The sequence below is a fragment of the Ranitomeya imitator genome, chromosome 2, assembly GCF_032444005.1.
Source record: "Ranitomeya imitator isolate aRanImi1 chromosome 2, aRanImi1.pri, whole genome shotgun sequence".
In the NCBI taxonomy this organism is placed as follows: Eukaryota; Metazoa; Chordata; class Amphibia; order Anura; family Dendrobatidae; genus Ranitomeya; species Ranitomeya imitator.
In genome coordinates, this window is record NC_091283.1 from 760,275,345 (window position 1) to 760,293,108 (window position 17,764).

Consider the following 17,764-nt stretch of genomic DNA (forward strand, 5'->3'; position numbering starts at 1 on the left):
AATAGGCAGAGAAGCTCCATGTTTATTAACCCCCTATAAACATCTGCCTCCAGCTGTCGGCTTTCCCTCTGCTGGTTAATACATTTAGAGGGATCCCACGCCATTTTTTCCAGAGATTTAATTATTAATTAAATACATGTACAGTAAGCTACACCAGTGCACTGCAAACTACTATCTGGACTGTCCAGTCTGGTTTTAATGGGGAATACTATTCATTTCATTTTTGGGATGCTATTTTTTTCTTTTTGTACAGTAATAAAAATAAATTGTGTTTAATAAACCGTATTATTACTATTATCGTTATTTTATTTACAGAATTATATGTGGTATTAAACCGTATTATTACTAGTCGGCAGTAACTGAAGGTTCTCAGACTTTGCTCTCCATCCTAGACAGCCCCTTTAATTAAGGGGATAGTCACGGCTGCTGCTATACACACGACAAAGAATATTTGAAGCAGCCTTTGATATGGATTTTAGAGAAGTCCCAGCCCTCAGAGAGACCACACAGGACGGCGGAGTGCTGCCATGGAGGCTTGTTATGAGCAGACATTGGATTCCGCCCTGAATCCCGCCCCGTCAGCCCTCAGCCCGGCAGGAACAGGCGGACACTGATAGACGCGCACTTATCTCGCTGCGCCCGCCGTGCACTGGGCAGAGCAGACTGAGCGAGAGACGGACGAGGCTCCTGTGTACTGCGCTCTCATTGGCCACGTGAATGTGACGTAACGCATCGCCATTGGCTGGTGCTGCTGCTCGTCACCAAACACACCTGGGCTGTGCACTTCCCCGTGCAGCGAGCAGCTGATCGGACACGGATCGTCACGTTCCGTGTGTGGATGGTGATTACACGCCGCGAGTCAGCGGTGGGCGCCCCGGGGACAGCTCGGTGCTGCACACTGCTCTCCGAGCGCTGAGGACTGGGGATGACGTCACCGCGGGAAACCTTCTGATAACAACAGGTCAGTGTGTAGTGCCTCAGCGGCACTACAAGTCCCAGCATGGCGCACTGCTTGTGGATACGCTTTATATGCGCTATCTCATGAATAGATCGTGTGCACCAGTTCTGCTCAGTGAGGCTCCGGTGTTCCCAGTGTCAGGTGTTGCTATGGCATCAGAGGATGGCACTGGATCAGCCTCACTGCACCACATGGGCATGGCGAGCAGTGGCAGCCCCTAGATTACACCCCGCACCAGCTTTCACACCCTTTTTTATTTATTTTTTTACTTTCAGTGGCTCGTATAAATTACATTCCTCCTTTTTTTTCTGAATTTAGTGAATTTATTTTTATTCACAGTGCAGACTAACTGTAAATTATTTTGATTATTACAGTCATGTATATCTGATATGTAGGTTTTATTTTTGTAATGTATAGATAAATGTTTTATATAAAAAAAACCAAACATATTTTTTATTTTTTTTGTATTGATGGGAAGGTTTTTACTATTACTCCATCCAATTTTTCTACATATATTTTACATATTATTTCTTATAGCAAGTATTTGAACACCTTTTTTAAGGGAGATATATATTACGGAACAGCACAAATCCTCTACTTATCTTCGGGTGCAAAGCCCCAGACAGCCCGTCCACTGACTGTCTCTAGTCCGTACAGTTCAAAAAAAGCAGGCGGCACTCCACCTTTTAGATGCCGTATACAGGCGCCATACACATGCCAGTCCATGGTGCCTTTATATGGCATCTAAAAAGTGGAGTGCTGCCTGCTTTTTTTGAACTGTGTGTATATATATATATATATTAGTTTTTGTTCGCTTTCCCCTGCAACTAGGGTGCCTCGGTTACAGGAATAAAATGACCCCTGCTGTGCCAGGCATCACTGGCAGAGCTTATCTGGGCCTGTAAAGCTCCTGCATTACGCAGCAGATTCCCAGTGATCCTGTGATCACTCGGTCCCTTCAAAGTATCAGCCATCCTGATGTTTCTGTTCTCTGCATAGTTGGCTAAAATGCTAAAGCAGTGATAAACTGATCCCCAGGACCCCGACTGTCTCTGATAACCGGACCACCTGACATGCTGGACTGCCGGAGGGTTAGGCCAGTAATGCCAAGACATGTTGTAGAGTTGGCATCTGCTGTCAGTGAACAGTGCGCAGTCATGAAAGGGTGAATGGTTACCAGAATTGCATTTTCTGTCTGCATGCAGTAAATACAGTATGAACGGTTCCTTGCCATACTCCCTATGCAGATACATGTACGGCTCCCTTCATATGTATGTATAAAACCGGTATCAGAAAAAACAGTACCGGTGTCATCAGTGTTTTGGATCAGTGTGCCATCAGTGTTTGTCCTTTATGGGTAATGAAGGAATGAAATAACAAAGCTTCTCCTATACTGTGTAATTCTAATTACGGACAGCACACAAGACTGTACACTGACGCCTTCCATGTGCTGGCTTCTCACGGACCCATAGATTTGTATTGGCCCTTGTCAGCCGTGCTTTCAGAAAATATCGGACATGTCTGTGTGCGCTTTGTACGGACATGCGGCACCTATAAAAACACAGACGTGTATAGCTGCATGGGTTATGATGGGTACGTGTGGGATCAACGAGGAAAAAGATACCACACGTCCATGTGACGGAGGCCTACAGCATAGAGGAGTCTTACACCTGATGTGCACTCGGGTACGAATGAACATGCATCAGGTAAATCCGTTATGTGTCGCTTTATATGGGTGCACAGTCAGAACCTGCAATCATGATGATCCCATTTTTTAATTTTTAAACTCCTTTTATTGAAGATTATATAACATAAGGCTACATTATAGAGCAGAACATGTCCCATTGCTTATTAATACCGTCTGACACATTTACCCCTGCCCTTAACATACCATGGGTCTAATATCGTACAAACGCATAAGGCTACTTTCACACATCAGGCTTTCACCGTCCGGCTCAATCTGGCTAATTTTCAAAAAACTGGATTTGGCGAATATTGCTGCCGGAACAGTTTTTTTTCCCCATAGACTTGTATTAGTGCCGGATGACCTTGCGTTTTGTCCGGTTTTCGCCGGATCCGGCAAATCTGCCTTTTCCCGAAAAAACGTCCATAGCAACTTTTTTGGTCTCCGGCGAAAAAGCCAGAAGCGCTTCCAGCTGTTTGCTAGAATGGAAACCTGTGGGAGCTGGAAGGTGCCAGATCCGGAAAATGACGGATTCCGGCGCCGGATTCCGTCTTTTTTAAACTGAGCATGCTCCAAATTTTGTTTTATCCAATTATCTAGATATGCTAGTCGGATCCATAAAAAAAACGGATCCGTCACATCAGTTTTTCACAATCTGCGCCGGATCCATTTTTTCCAACATTCGACGGATTGTGCCTGACGGCAAAAACCTGATGTGTGAAAGTAGCCTAAGGCTACTTTCACACTTCCGTCTTTTAGAATCAGTCACAATCCGTCAAAGTATTGAAAAGACGGATCCTGTGCAGATTGTAAAAACGGATGCACTGGATCCTGTTTTTTGATGGATCCATCGATGCAGCAGCTGCAGGAAAAATGTGTTAAATTTAAGGAATAGAAATCCTTCCAGGCATGCGCAGTGTAAAAAAACGGAATCTGTTGCTGGATTCCGTCATTTGACGCACCGCAACGGATCCTGCGCTCATAGGCTTCCATTCTAGCCAAAGACGAACGCCGCAGGATCCGTCGCTGTACGTTTTTTCGATGACAAAAAACGTTACATTGAACGTTTTTTCCAGACGACGGTCCGCCAAAACACGACGGATGCGACGTGTGGCCATCCGTCGCGATCTGTCGCTAATACAAGTCTATGGGAAAAAAAACAGATCATGCGGGCACATTTGCAGGATCCGTTTTTTTCCCAAAACGACGCATTGCAACGGATCTGAAAAGACGGAAGTGTGAAAGTAGCCTAAGGCAGAGATTCCGACGCTAGTGTTTAACGCACTGCACAACGGAGGCAGCGGATCCGTTTCTCCGGCGCATCCGCTGCCCTATGGGGAGGTGGGGGCGGAGTTCCGGCCGCGCATGCGCGGTCGGAAAAAGCGGTCCGTCAGGAGCAAAAAACGTTACATGTAGCGTTTTTTGCTCCCGACGGTCCGCCAAAGCACGACGCATCCGTCGCACGACGCATCCGTCGCACGACGGATGCGACATGTGGCAATCCGTCGCAATGCGTCGTCAATACAAGTCTGTGGGGAAAAACGCATCCTGCAAGCACTTTTGCAGGATGCGTTTTTTCTGCAAAACGACGCATTGTGACGGATTGCAGTTAACGCTAGTGTGAAAGTAGGCTAAGACTACCAGGTCAGGCTCCAAATATCACACACTTTATCAATAGAGACTTCTCATCTCCTGAGGAGAAACCCCTTTTAGTATGAATACTTGTGTGATGCATGTGCCTCTGTTCTGTACGTTTTGTTTAGGCTTTGATGATTTCCGGTGATTAAAATATACATTTCAGAACTTTCTAAGCACTGCGGAATATGTTGGAGCTATATAAATAAAATTATTATTATTATTATTATTAACTTTCTGTTTCACAGAAGTTACAATAGTAATGCACTGCAGGATACAGCAGACCCCCATGATAAAGGCAGGGGTGCAAAATACTATAATGTAATGTATACTGTAATGTCGCTCTGCCGCTAAGGGGAGTGATGTTATGTCTGATTGCACTAAAGGAGTTCACCTGACCAGGTACCAGTCACACATTACACTTCACACTCCGGCCACTAGGGGGAGCAAAAGGCACTATGTATTAGGCCACTCCTCACACTGGTAAAACTAGGAGTCAGATAGGAAGTTAGCTCAGAACGCAGCCTGGGAGAGCTCCACGGAGGACCTGTCAGGGGTGGGTTCCTGGCAGGTATCTAGCGGGAAGGACAGAACGTTACGGAGCCGCGCCTGCACTACCTTGCGGCGGCATCCAAAGGAAGGACACGAAGCGAAGGATATTGTGGAGAAGTGAGAAACGAAATCGCAGCACAAGGAGGTATCCAGTAGGAGTCGTGCCCCGAGATTGGCAACATCCTACTGAGGCGCATAGCCGGTGGCCGGAACGCCGAGGAAGTGACAGACTCCAAGCATTACTTCGAACAGCGGCAGGACAGTTGATTATAGGTTGGCTGTCTACTTTACATCACCTAAGCAGACATAGGGGGCAAAGTTGGAGAGGGGCGTCTCTAGGGTCCCAGAATGGCTCTGAGCCTTCCCGTCAAACGTGTGCGTCATATCCACACAATAACTTGGGGGACGGAGAGCAAGAGAAAGAACAGATACGAAAGTTGCGAGGGCTATCCCGAATGCTCAGCAGGGAAGAACTACAACACACAGGCGCTAGTTGGAAGGCACTGATTTCCACCTGCAAAGGGAACTCTGGATGTGCCTTCGGACCGGCCGCACTCAGCCAGCCCAGTTAGCAGTGCTCTGGATTGCGGATCCTGAAGTCTTCAGTAAAAGGTAAAGAGACTGCAACCCTGTGTCCTCGTTATTAATTGCGCCTCACATCATCGCCACCTACATTACTGGGGATATACTTCACCTGTGGGAAGGTACACCACCTATCTGCCATTCCATCACCCCAGCGGAACCCCTAGCAGCGTCGGTCATCCTGACCGAATACCACAGGTGGCCTCACGAACCCTTGACAAACTACATCACCCTTTCATTGGACGCCCCCTAGCAGGGTCACGGACCGGGTCCAGCCACCGTGACAACCCAGCACCGAGACAGAGAGGACCGGTACCGAGTACACCGCGGCCCTGTGTCTGGGGGCGCTCCACCTGCTTATTAGTGACACCCATACTATTGGATCAGGTGGTCTGCCCAGCACGATATAAGTGCACCTCACAAGGACAGACACCCCCAATTCATCACACTAACACTAAAGAGCCCCACGGCACCCTACAAAAGATGAAAAAATATGCAATGAAAAGATGTATAAAATGCATAAGCTATTGGTTGATATTTTGCAATCTGTGTCAAGGGGTCCTCATTGTCTTGCTGGGGTTTCAACCACTGGGCCCCCTAGAGATTCTGAGAACAGTGGTCTGCAGTCTCGTCCTGGATGGAGCAGAGTTGTGCATGCTCGACCTCTGCTCTATTCATTATCTATAGAGCTGGGGAGCGCTGCTCTTGGCCATTTGTCAGTTCCATAGACAATGAGTAGAGCAAATAACAGATGATACAGATGCCAGACATATCATATCATACAGGGGCGTCTCACAAAACTAAAATATCATCAAAAAGTTAATTTCAGTTCTTCAATACAAAAAGTGAAACTCATGTATTATATAGTCATTACAAGCAGAGTGATCTTTCAAGTGTTTATTTCTGTTAATGTTGATGATTATGGCTTACAGCCAATGAAAACCCAAAAGTCATTATCGCAATAAATTAGAATACTTTATAACACCAGCTTGAAAAATTACTTTAAAATCCAAAATGTTGGCCTACTGAAATGTATGTTCAGTAAATGCTCTCAATACTTGGTCGGGCTCCTTTTGCAGCAATTACTGCATCAGTGCGGCGTGGCATGGGGGTGATCAGCCTGTGGCACTGCTGAGGTGTTATGGAAGCCCAGGTTGCTTTGATAGCAGCCTTCAGTACGTCAGCTTTGTTGCGTCTGGTGTTTCATCTCCTTCTTGACAATACTCCATAGTTTCTCTATGGGGTTAAGGTCAGGTGAGTTTGCTGGCCAATCAAGCACCGTGGTACTGTTGTTTTTATACCAGGTATTGGTACGTTTGGCAGTGTGAACAGGTGCTAAGTCCTGCTGGATAATGAAATTTCCATCTCCAAAAAGCTTGTTGGCAGAGGGAAGCATGAAGTGCTCTAAAATTTCTTAGTAGATGGTTGCGCTGACTTTGCTCTTGATAAAACATAGTGGACCTAACACCAGCAGATTACATGTATCCCCAAACCATCACTGATTGTGGAAACTTCACACTAGAACGCAAGCAGCTTGGATTGTGGCCTCTCCACTCTTCCTCCAGACTCTGGGACCTTGATTTCCAAATGAAATGCAAAATTTACTTTCATCTGAAAACAACAACTTGGACAACTGACCAACAGTCCAGTTCTTTTTCTCCTTGATCCAGGTAAGACGCTTCTGGTGTTGTCTATTGGTCATGAGTGGCTTGACACAAGGAATGCAACACGTGTAGCCCATGTCCTGGAAACGTATGTGTGTGGTGGCTTTTGAATCAATGACTCCAGCAGCAGTGTGGAGTGGTTGCTTGTGCACCTTTTTCTACCACACTTTTTCCTTTGACTCAACTTTCCATTAATATACTTGGATACAGCACTCTGTGAACAGCCAGCTTCTTTAGCAATGACCTATTGTGGCTTACCCTCCTTGTGGAGTGTGTGAATGACTGCCTTCTGGACATCTGTCAAGTCAGCAGTCTTCCCCATGATTGTGCAGACTAAACGACTTGTTTAAACACTTAGGAAGCCTTTGCAGGAGTTTTTGTTAATCATTCTAATTTACTGAGATAATGACTTTTGTGTTTTCATTGACTGTAAGCCATAATCATCAACATTAACAGAAATAAACACTTGAAATAGATCACTCTGTTTGTAATGACTATTTAATACACGAGTTTCACTTTTTGTATTGAAGAACAGAAATAAATTAACTTTTTGATGATATTCTAATTTTGTGAGAATTGCTTGTATATAGTTGGCCTCTGCTGGTTCCTGCAGTTATCACGTAACCACGAGGATGCGCTTTGCACACTTGCTGGCATGTGCCAACTACAGTGTCAGCCACGTCTCACAGCGTTGTATTCCCTGAAATATCTGACACTAGTTATCGCTTGACTGGAACCAGCAGAACTAAATCCTAATAGAAAATATATATATATCTTTTTCTATGGGCCCTGTGGTTTCCATACACGCCCCTGTGGTAGTAATGAGGGCAATCTGGCCCGTCGCTCGTAGCCTGAGGCTCCCTTTGCCAGACTGTCCTCATGAGAAGCTGCGTGTCGTGCAGAGAGGGGGGCCTAGACACATTTCTTACATAGGGACCCCAAGCTGTCAGTGTCCGCCCCTGCTACCTTTTAAAGACCATGAAGTAATGCATAAAATGCAGGAGGCAAGACTAGTAAATGTGAGTCGCTCTGTACTTGTAGTTCTCCTTTCTCTGCATGTTCCCTTATATTGGTAACTATGTGACTACACGCTGTTTGCATGCAGGTTACATGACTATAACTGAGAATCATTTTGCTTCCTTTAGACGACCCCCCTAGGGGTTAAGTGCTTAGCATCCTCTTTTTCCCTGGCCGGGAGCCATGATCAATAAAGTTATCACTCGTGAGAAATATTTCCTGTTAGAACTGGAATCAATTATCATCTGTGATGTCTGCTGAAGAAAAATTGTTAGTCATCCTGGTCAGGGAATTTGCATGCCGCCATGGTTCTGTTCTGTGTTTTGAACTGAAAATAAAGTGATCTCAGAACAGAAATTTTCCTTTACTTCCTGTCAATAATCGCGGCCAAAGCTATGGTCCCCGACTGCCTCGTAAAGATGTAGATTCGGCTCGGGTGGGCATGCGTGTGACTGAGTGGACGTGTTTAATGGCTGTAAAGCAAATCCTGTCTGTAGGTCACCCCGTCATACTAGCGTCGCAGTACAAGGGTCGGGCATTCTTCCTGCCGATTCCTCTCTGGCAATGATTAGTAAAGAATGTAATAGAGAACTGCTTGAAGAGCAATTACCTTATAATAAAAGCGTATACCATGCAAGGCTGCCAAAAAACCAAAGGATCTGGTGTGGGATGAGCTGCAGTACCAGGCTAATTGCTGGGATGGGCACGCCGCTGCGCCTGTGTAAACAAGGAGGGGGCACAGCTGCACTTCTATTGTGCTGATCTATGGGAATCCCCGAGAATGGAGTTGGATGGTAATACTGGCTGATTTCAGAATACTGTGCACCTTGCTCACTTCTGATACTTACCGAAATAGACACCCAATATGATTTGAATATCCTCTAGCTGCTGACGCTTAAGAATTTGCACATCATGTAAATGGATTTTGTTCACTAGTCCTGCTGTCCAAAACTGGCCATGACCTAATGCGGATAAACCATGCTTTTCAAAACATAAATCCAGGCTACTCCCTTTTAAAGGGGTTTCCGACCTTGGGCTACAAGTCTGCAGTCACTCTATGTATCAGCAGACTTGTGACTCCTCACATCACGCACTCTGGACTGTAAGGATTTCCTGGTGCCAGGAACAGGTGGGCATGTGACCAAGCATGCAGTTTGCTAGACGTGTCCGGCCTTGCTCATTACACTTGCATTGAGTGAGGCCGTGCACGTGTAGTCGGCATGTGACTGCAATCAAACGCACGGTACCAGAGAATCCTCACAGCGTGCAATGTGATGAAGCGCAAGTCTGCCGTCACAGCCTGGAAGTCTGCAGTTACTAAGGCTGGACAGTTCCTTTAAAAGACATAAGCCAAAAATGTAAAATAAAAATATATGTATAATGTATGTATGTGAATGCATTTCAGAGGGTCAACGGGCTTGATCTCACAGCCTCGAAGTCATAAGAGGCTGTCCATGTAGGGCAGGAGATCCCAGTCAGGAGGGCACTGTACAGTCCATGAAACAGACAGACATATGAATTTAGGCTGAAGCTTGGGCCTCTTTCACACTTGCGTCGGTACGGGTCTGTCGCTATGCGTCGGGCCGACGTACCGACGCACGTTGTGAAATTTGTGCACGACGTGGGCAGCGGATGCAGTTTTTCAACGCATCCGCTGCCCATTCTGTATCCAGGGAGGAGGGGGCGGAGTTTCGGCCACGCATGCGCGGTAGAAAATGGCGGACGCGACGAACAAAAAAAAATTCACTTGACCATTTTTTTTCGTGCCGACGGTCCACCAAAACACGACGGATCCATTGCACGACGGATGCAACGTGTGGCCATCCGTCGCTAATACAAGTCTATGGGTAAAAACTGCATCCTGCGAGCACATTTGCAGGATCCGTTTTTTTCCCCCCAAAACGACGGATTGCTAAAAACGCAAGTGTGAAAGTAGCCTAAGTTAGTACAAGTGTACTTTTGGTCTGTGTGCACACCAGTCTGCACGCACATTGACCAATATTGGCTTGCGTGCTAGTATACATAGGCTGTTTAACACTATTTCCTCGTGGGGGAAAAAAATGCAGAATGCACTTCCGATTTACAGAACAGATTAGTGCATGTAAATTGTAGGCAGGTCCTGACCTTCCATCTAAGCAGACAAGCACATAGAGCCAGTCACCTTGTTGGTCTGCAAAGTTCGGCCCTTGTCTGACGTTAACCTTAGGCCTCTTTTCCACTTGCGAGATACACGTCCGTGTCTCGCATGTGGAAATGAAGCTCTGGCGCCGGCACTCCAGAGCGGAGCGTGCGGCCGCATAGCAACACATGGAGCCTCACGCTCCACTCTGGAGTGCCGGCACCAGAGCTCCATTTCCACATGCGAGACACGGACGTGTATCTCGCAAGTGGAAAAGAGGCCTTAAAATTAGTAGATTTGTGTGTACTATGTAGTCGTTTGAACAACTTTTAGCACACCTGGTTTTTCGTATAGTGGTTTGTTTTAGACTGGCGATCCAGGCTATGTACAAGCCCACTGGCAGCCGTTTACTGGCATGTTTGGTCTTGATGACGAATACTCTACATATCATTCATATCATTTGTTCTTTGTGCATAGAATATCAAGTTGGCAGCACATCACCTGATTACACAGGGCAACGTGCAACTGATTTAAAAATTATTACCCCCAAGGAACAAGCCTTTCGCGCTGGATGATTGACAGGCTGATTAGACAGACTTCTAGTCAAGAACCAGAATCTTTATGAACATAATCCTTATTAAATATTAGACAAGACGAACACAAGTAAACACAAAATGCCGTTTTTAAATGAAGGCCTTTATTATTAAGGGAAAAATAAATCCAAACCTACAAGGCTCTGTGTAAAACAGTCCCCCTCCTTATAGCATAAATCAACTTTGGTTTGTCACATCTCTGGGAAGCAGAGTTCAAATTCTCTAGCCATGCCCAGGCCTGATTTTCAATCAAGAAATCATTTGATCAGGTAGGTCCTATTCAAGTGAAGTAGACCAAAAGATCCTCAAAAGCTAGACATAATGTCGCAATCCAAAGAAATTCTGGAACAAATTAGTCTAAAAAAAGGTTATAAGGCTCATCTCAGTTTTGCCAGAAAACATCTTGATAATCCCCAAGACGAAAGCCACTGCTGGGCAATAAGAACATAAAGACTCATCTCAGTTTTGCCAGAAAACATCTTGATGATCCCCAAGATGCTTGGGAGAATACTCTGTGGACTGATGAGCCAAAAGTTGAAGATTTTGGAAGGTGTATGTCCCATTTCATCTGGTGTAGAAGTATCACAGCATTTTAGAAAAGAAACATCAGACCAACAATAAAAAAAAAAAAAGTGGTGGTAGTGTGATGGTCTGAGGCCGTTTTGCTGCTTCAGGACCTGGAACCATGAATTCTGCTGTCTACCAAAAAATCCTGATGGAGAATGTCTGTCCATCTGTTCATGATCTCAAGCCGAAGTGCACTTGGATAATGCAGCAGGACAATGATTCAAAACACACCAGCAAGTCCCCCTCTGAATGGCTTAAGAAAAATAACATTAAAGGTACCGTCACACTGAACGATATCGCTAGCGATCCGTGACGTTGCAGCGTCCTGGCTAGCGATATCGTTCAGTTTGACACGCAGCAGCGATCAGGATCCTGCTGTACTGTCGTTGGTCGCTGCAGAAAGTCCAGAACTTTATTTCATCGCTGGACTTCCTGCTGACATCGCTGAATCGGCGTGTGTGACGCCGATTCAGCGATGTCTTCACTGGTAACCAGTGTAAACATCGGGTTACTAAGCGCAGGGCCACGCTTAGTAACCCGATGTTTACCCTGGTTACCATCGTAAAAGTAAAAAATACAAACACTACATACTTACCTTCCGCTGTCTGTCCCCAGCACTGTACTTCTCTGCACTGGCTGTGAGCGCCGGCCAGCCGGAAAGCACAGCGGTGACGTCACCGCTCTGCTTTCCGGCCGCTGTGCTCACAGCCAGTGCAGGAAAGCACAGCGCCGGGGACAGACAGCGGAAGGTAAGTATGTAGTAGTGTTTGTGTTTTTTTTTACTTTTACGATGGTAACCAGGGTAAACATCGGGTTACTAAGCGCGGCCCTGCGCTTAGTTACCCGATGTTTACCCTGGTTACCGGGGACCTCGGGATCGTTGGTCGCTGGAGAGCTGTCTGTGTGACAGCTCTCCAGCGACCAAACAGCGACGCTGCAGCGATCCGGATCGTTGTCGGTATCGCTGCAGCGTCGCTATGTGTGACGGTACCTTAAGGCCCCCGGCATCAGGGGCTTATCTACAGCATTCTGTCATGCTGTAGATAAGCCCCCGATGTATCCTGAAAGATAAGAATAACAGGTTATATTATACTCCCTCACCCAGGGGCAGTCCCGGTTCTGTTCTGGTCCAATGGGTGTCGCGGTCCGGGGCCTCCCATCTTCTTACGATGACATCCTCTTCTTGTCTTCACACTGCGGCTCCGGTGCAGGCGTACTTTGTCTGCCCTCAACAAGGCAGACAAAGTACGCTTGCGCCGGAGCCGCGGCAGGAAGACAAGAAGAGGACGTCATCGTAAGAAGATGGGAGGCACCGGACCGCAACGCCCATCGGACCGAACCGGGAGTGCCCCTGGGTGAGTATAATATAACCTGTTTTTCTTATCTTTCAGGATACATCGGGGGCTTATCTACAGCATTACAGAATGCTGTAGATAAGCAAGCCCCTGATGCCGGTGGCCTTAGTTTATAGATCATTTTTGGTGACAGATTCCCTTTAATAAATTTCATTTACCTCCCTTCTGCTTTACATCAGCAACATTTGTAAAATGTTCTTTTATTTTGTTAGTATATTAGAAGGTTTTAAAATGTAGCAGCAAATATATAGCTACCTATTCAGTTTTGAAGTGACTTTGGGGGGAATTACATATAATGAAAACGCCACAAAATGATTCCATTTTAAAAATGGCACCCTTCAAGATATTCAACACTGCTGTTAGTACTGTAGTGGCATGACCGGAAAGAACTTTTTTGTTTTTACCACCTAAATGTTGCTATCTTCTGGACAGGTCTCTAAAGTCGGCAGACTCTAAGGCCATTATTTGGCCCTTAATTGCCAACGCAAGCATCAGGACTGCACGATTATGATGTCAAGGTGCTGATGGGGTTAAAGAGGGAGCCCACAAACTGTTAACCATCTAGATTTCATAATCACTTTATCGGTCGTCCATGACAGCACCATGGAGAGAGGGGATCCGCCCTTCAGGAACAGGAAACCTACAGATACATAAGGGCGCCACCTCTCCCACGCATCAGTTGGTTTCCTGTTCCTGGAGGACAGGATAAACTGCAGATATCTGAAGGGCATCTGGAATACCCAGGCCGGCTGTCCGACTCGGACAGCGAGGGGGTCTCCTACCTCGGTCAGTGCGGGTCCCTAGAAGTGCTACGGTGGGTCCGGGTAGGGCTCCACGGCAGTGAGCGGAGTCCGGAAGATGTCTGCCTCCAAATGCCAGCGACGGAGGTGAGTATTCCCCCCCCCCCCCCCGGATCCGTTCAGTCTTCCCGGTGCCTCTGCAGCTCCTGCGTCCCGTGGATCGTCCTGTCCGGGGGGCTTAGCGTGGCGGGGTCGGCCGGCGGCGGCGCCATGCTTCGGCCTCCCTGCACGTCCCTGTGCGCGCTTTCTGGTACTGGAAGTGACGCGGCAGGGACCAGAAGTCGGACCCCGGCCGGCTTCTGCTGCAGATGCCGCTGTGCTGCCGCCACATGCAGCGATGGGGGGGTGGTGGTCGGAGGCTATGGGGGGACTGGCGGTGACCTACACGGGGAGGAGGCGGATCCCCTGGCCACGCACCTGCTTACAATCCGGATCCGGGGTAAGGGCTATATATAGCCGCACAGAATGTTGCAGGGCTGCTTGTGAGCCCATCTGCAGCAATGGATGAGCCTGAATCTCCCGTCGGTCTGCTGGAGGAGCAGGACAGAGCCTCAGAGAGGTCACATGCAAACCGCCAGCCAAAGACCCGCAGACGCAGTGATCAGCCCAGTCGCAAGACTTCATCTAGACTGAAGGATCCGGTTCGTTCCCCAGTAATCTGGTACCTACCGCTGCTGCCTGGGTAAGAGATCTTCGTGAACGTGCCCTGATGCAGTCTTTTCCTATGTTTTTTCTTAGGGGAAAAAATGTGCTGATAAAGTAAAGAATAAGGAGTGTGCAGGTGTCAGCCTTAGGGGCCCTCTTTGGCTGCAACATTTCTGAAAATTACTGGGTCAGCAGATTCATCAAGGCGAGAAAACGGTCTAGGCCAATGGTGAAGAATAGAGTCAGGCCGTGGGACTTAAACCTTAGTCCTCTCGGCCATGACAGAAGCCCCATTTGAGCCAATTTCTTCAGCCTCTATTAAAAATCTGTCTCTTAAAGTAGCCTTCCTGGTGGCCCTAACGTCAGCTCGTAGGATAGGCAACATCCAGGCGTTATCCAGGCTTCCCCCTTACATGCAACTTAGGGATGATAGAGTGATACTTTCCCCTGATCCAGTATATCTTCCTAAAGTAGTGTCCAGATTCCATACAACACAGGAGATAGTTCTTCCATCTTTCCTCCCTAATCCTACTAATAAGGAAAGGAAACTACACACGTTAGACGTAAGAAGATGTATCTATCAGTGACTGATCCTTGGAAGATAGATAGGACACGAATAGGGCATTATCAGGGTAGCAGGAAAGGTCATAGAGCATAAAAATCTATGCTAGCTAGGTGGATCAAGGAGGCTATTTCACTGGCATATATCTCAAAGGGCAAGCCGGCGCCTAACGGTCTAAGAGCGCATTCCACTAGAGCTATGGCGGCTTCGTGGGCGGAGAGGTTAGAGGTGTCAATCGATCAAATATGTAAGGCTACTTGGCCTTCTCCAAACACAATCTATAACCATTATAGATTAAACCTGGGTGCTTCCTCAGACCTCTCTTTTGGTGTAAGGGTGCTGCAAGCAGTAGTCCCTCCCTAAACAGTTACTCTCTGTAATTCTCTCCGTGGTGCTTTCATGGAGGACCGATAAAGTCTTAGTTACTCACCGGTTAACGGTGTTTTTCGGAGTCCATGAGAGCACCCGTACATACCCTCCTGTCTTCTTAAGGGCACACTGTCACCTGAATTTGGAGGGAACAATTTTCAGCCATAGAGGCGTGGTTTTTGGGTGTTTGATTCACCCTTTCCTTACCCGCTGGCTGCATGCTGGCTGCAATATTGGATTGAAGTTCATTCTCTGTCCTCCGTAGTACATGCCTGCACAAGGCTATCCAGCATGCAGCCAGCGGGTAAGGAAAGGGTGAATCAAACACCCGAAAACCCCGCCTCTATGGCTGAAAATTGTTCCTTCCAAATTCAGGTGACAGAGTCCCTTTAAGTTCTGCGTGTACACCTCTTCCCTTTTTTTTTTATATAATCCACTTGTGGTGAATAATTAGCAGTAGTATCGTTGTATATTAATTATGCTGTTAACCTTGGTGGTCCTCTTGTGCTCTGTAAACCAACTGATGCGTGGGAGAGGTGCCGCCCTTATGTATCTTTAGGTTTCCTGTTCCTGAAGGGCGGATCCCCTCTCTGTGGTGCTGTCATGGACTCCGAAAAACACCGTTAACCGGTGAGTAACTAAGACTATTGCCAACACTGATCGTGACTGATGCAGCAGGGTATACAGCTGACTGCTGCTGCATTTTCTCTCATCTGGAATGCTAGTCTCTTATATTTCAGGTCAGTAAAAAGACATATTGGTAGTCATTAAGGGGTTAAAATGTAATGCCAACAAAAATGTTGACCAGCAAATCGAAAAGGGTTTTCTGAAGATAATTGCGCCAAAGTCATGTGACATTTTTATTTTTTTATTTTTTAAAGTTCACACATTACATATCTGCATGCCAATGCGCCTGTCTCTTGGGTCATCATTCTTTCAGCGCTTTTACATTAAAATTTACTACTCAAATTTTGTGTATTGAAAAGGAAAATCCTTTGATTTACAAGAAGGTCTGAGGTTAGATGGATGCTACCATTTGTGAGAGTAACCATCTTATTGGAGCATTGGCAGGATAACCACAGGTAACACTCAGTGCCAGCAGGCCCGTCTAGTGATAATGCATTCTTGTAGCCAAGTTGCATAAACTTTCTTTGTTTCTATGACGACGCAGTTCAGAAGAACGTCTTCTCTGTGCTGGTTTTTTTTTTTTTTTTTTTTAATAAGACGAAAAGACTGAAGGCGATAAATGGTTCTAGCAGGGACTGTGAGATCATAAAGGTCCCTGGAACCAGCTGGTACCATAGCCAGTAAAATATTCTAACTGCTTTTAGACATTTGGAAATTGTAATGATTTTTAGCCAGAAATAAAGAACATATAGGCAGTTTTATAAAAGGGGTTCTCTTACAATAGATAAAAATATATACATTAAAATTTAATTTTAAACAAATTCCTAAGTACTCTTAACTAACAAGCCATGTTTGCTTTGACTAGTGACGTAATGACTATAGGACATTAATGTGGCCGGCTTCTTGTTACACTGACAGAAACTTGTCCTAGAGTATCAACAGAACTGGTGCCAGTGAGCATGTGCAGTAGGAAGCCCCCACCCTCCATTCATGTGTGATAAGATGTGCTCCCAGTGGCCTGATACTGGAGATATTAGGGGTACTGAGGTAAGAAGAGGCTGCTCACACTGCTGTCCACCCTGTATAGCTGATGGAATACTGGATATATCAGGGATACTGCGATAAGAGGCTGCTCACACTGCTGTCCACCCTGTATGGCTGATCTAATACTGGAGATATCAGGGGTACTGAGATAAGAAGAGGCTGTTCACACTGCTGTCCGTCCTGTATGGCTGATCTAATACTGGAGATATCAGGGGTACTGAGGTAAGAAGAGGCTGTTCACACGGCTGTCCACCCTGTATGGCTGATCTAATACTGGAGATATCAGGGGTACTGAGATAAGAAGAGGCTGCTCACACTGCTGTCCATCCTGTATGGCTGATCTAATACTGGAGATATCAGGGGTACTGAGGTAAGAAGAGGCTGCTCACACTGCTGTCCCCCTGTATGGCTGAGGGAATACTGGATAGATCAGGGATACTGAGGTAAGAAGAGGTTGCTCAGCCTGTATAGCTGACTGAATACTGAAGATACCTGGGGTGCTGAGGTAAGAATAGGCTGCTCACACTGCTGTACACCACTTCTTTTTAAATGCTCAGCTGCTTCTGTGAGATCCTGAGGCAAGTTTGACAGTATGTGGTATAGATTATCTACAGGTCACAAGAGAAATCCATAAATGAGAACTTAATTTTTTTTTTCCCCAATGATTCGACCTACGTGGAATTTTTTTTTTTTTCCTGGACATTATATGGTAAAGTAAGTAGTGTTCCCCCCCCACCCCAAAATAAAAAATCCAGCTCTCATAAATCTATATTGACACAAAAACAAAAAAGGTTAGAAAAAAAATTAAGTTATTGTATAATTACCGTACTTTTTTTTTCAAAAGCTGTAGCTCTTTAAAACTTTTTTTCATATGTTCTTCAAAAAATAAAAAAAAATACTGCAAAAAATAATTCAGAGGTTTCTTGCAAAAACCTACGAATAAAGGGTAATAACCATAACCAAATCTTCATCTATCAACAGAAAAGTTAAT

General features: G+C 46.1%; 1 protein-coding gene across 10 annotated transcripts in view; it reads left to right on the forward strand.

The window, feature by feature from the left end:
* The first annotated feature begins 655 nt into the window (after window positions 1-655).
* MARCHF8 (membrane associated ring-CH-type finger 8) overlaps window positions 656-17,764 on the forward strand; it is a 303,316-nt gene continuing 286,207 nt past the window's right edge. For 3 of the 10 annotated variants that reach the window (XM_069753355.1, XM_069753360.1, XM_069753367.1), the window contains exon 1: window positions 823-961. The gene's annotated coding sequence lies outside the window, so the exon portion shown is untranslated. Of the gene's footprint in view, window positions 962-17,764 lie in introns of all 10 variants that reach the window. The other 7 variants (XM_069753364.1, XM_069753366.1, XM_069753358.1 and 4 more) reach the window with 6 other exon arrangements.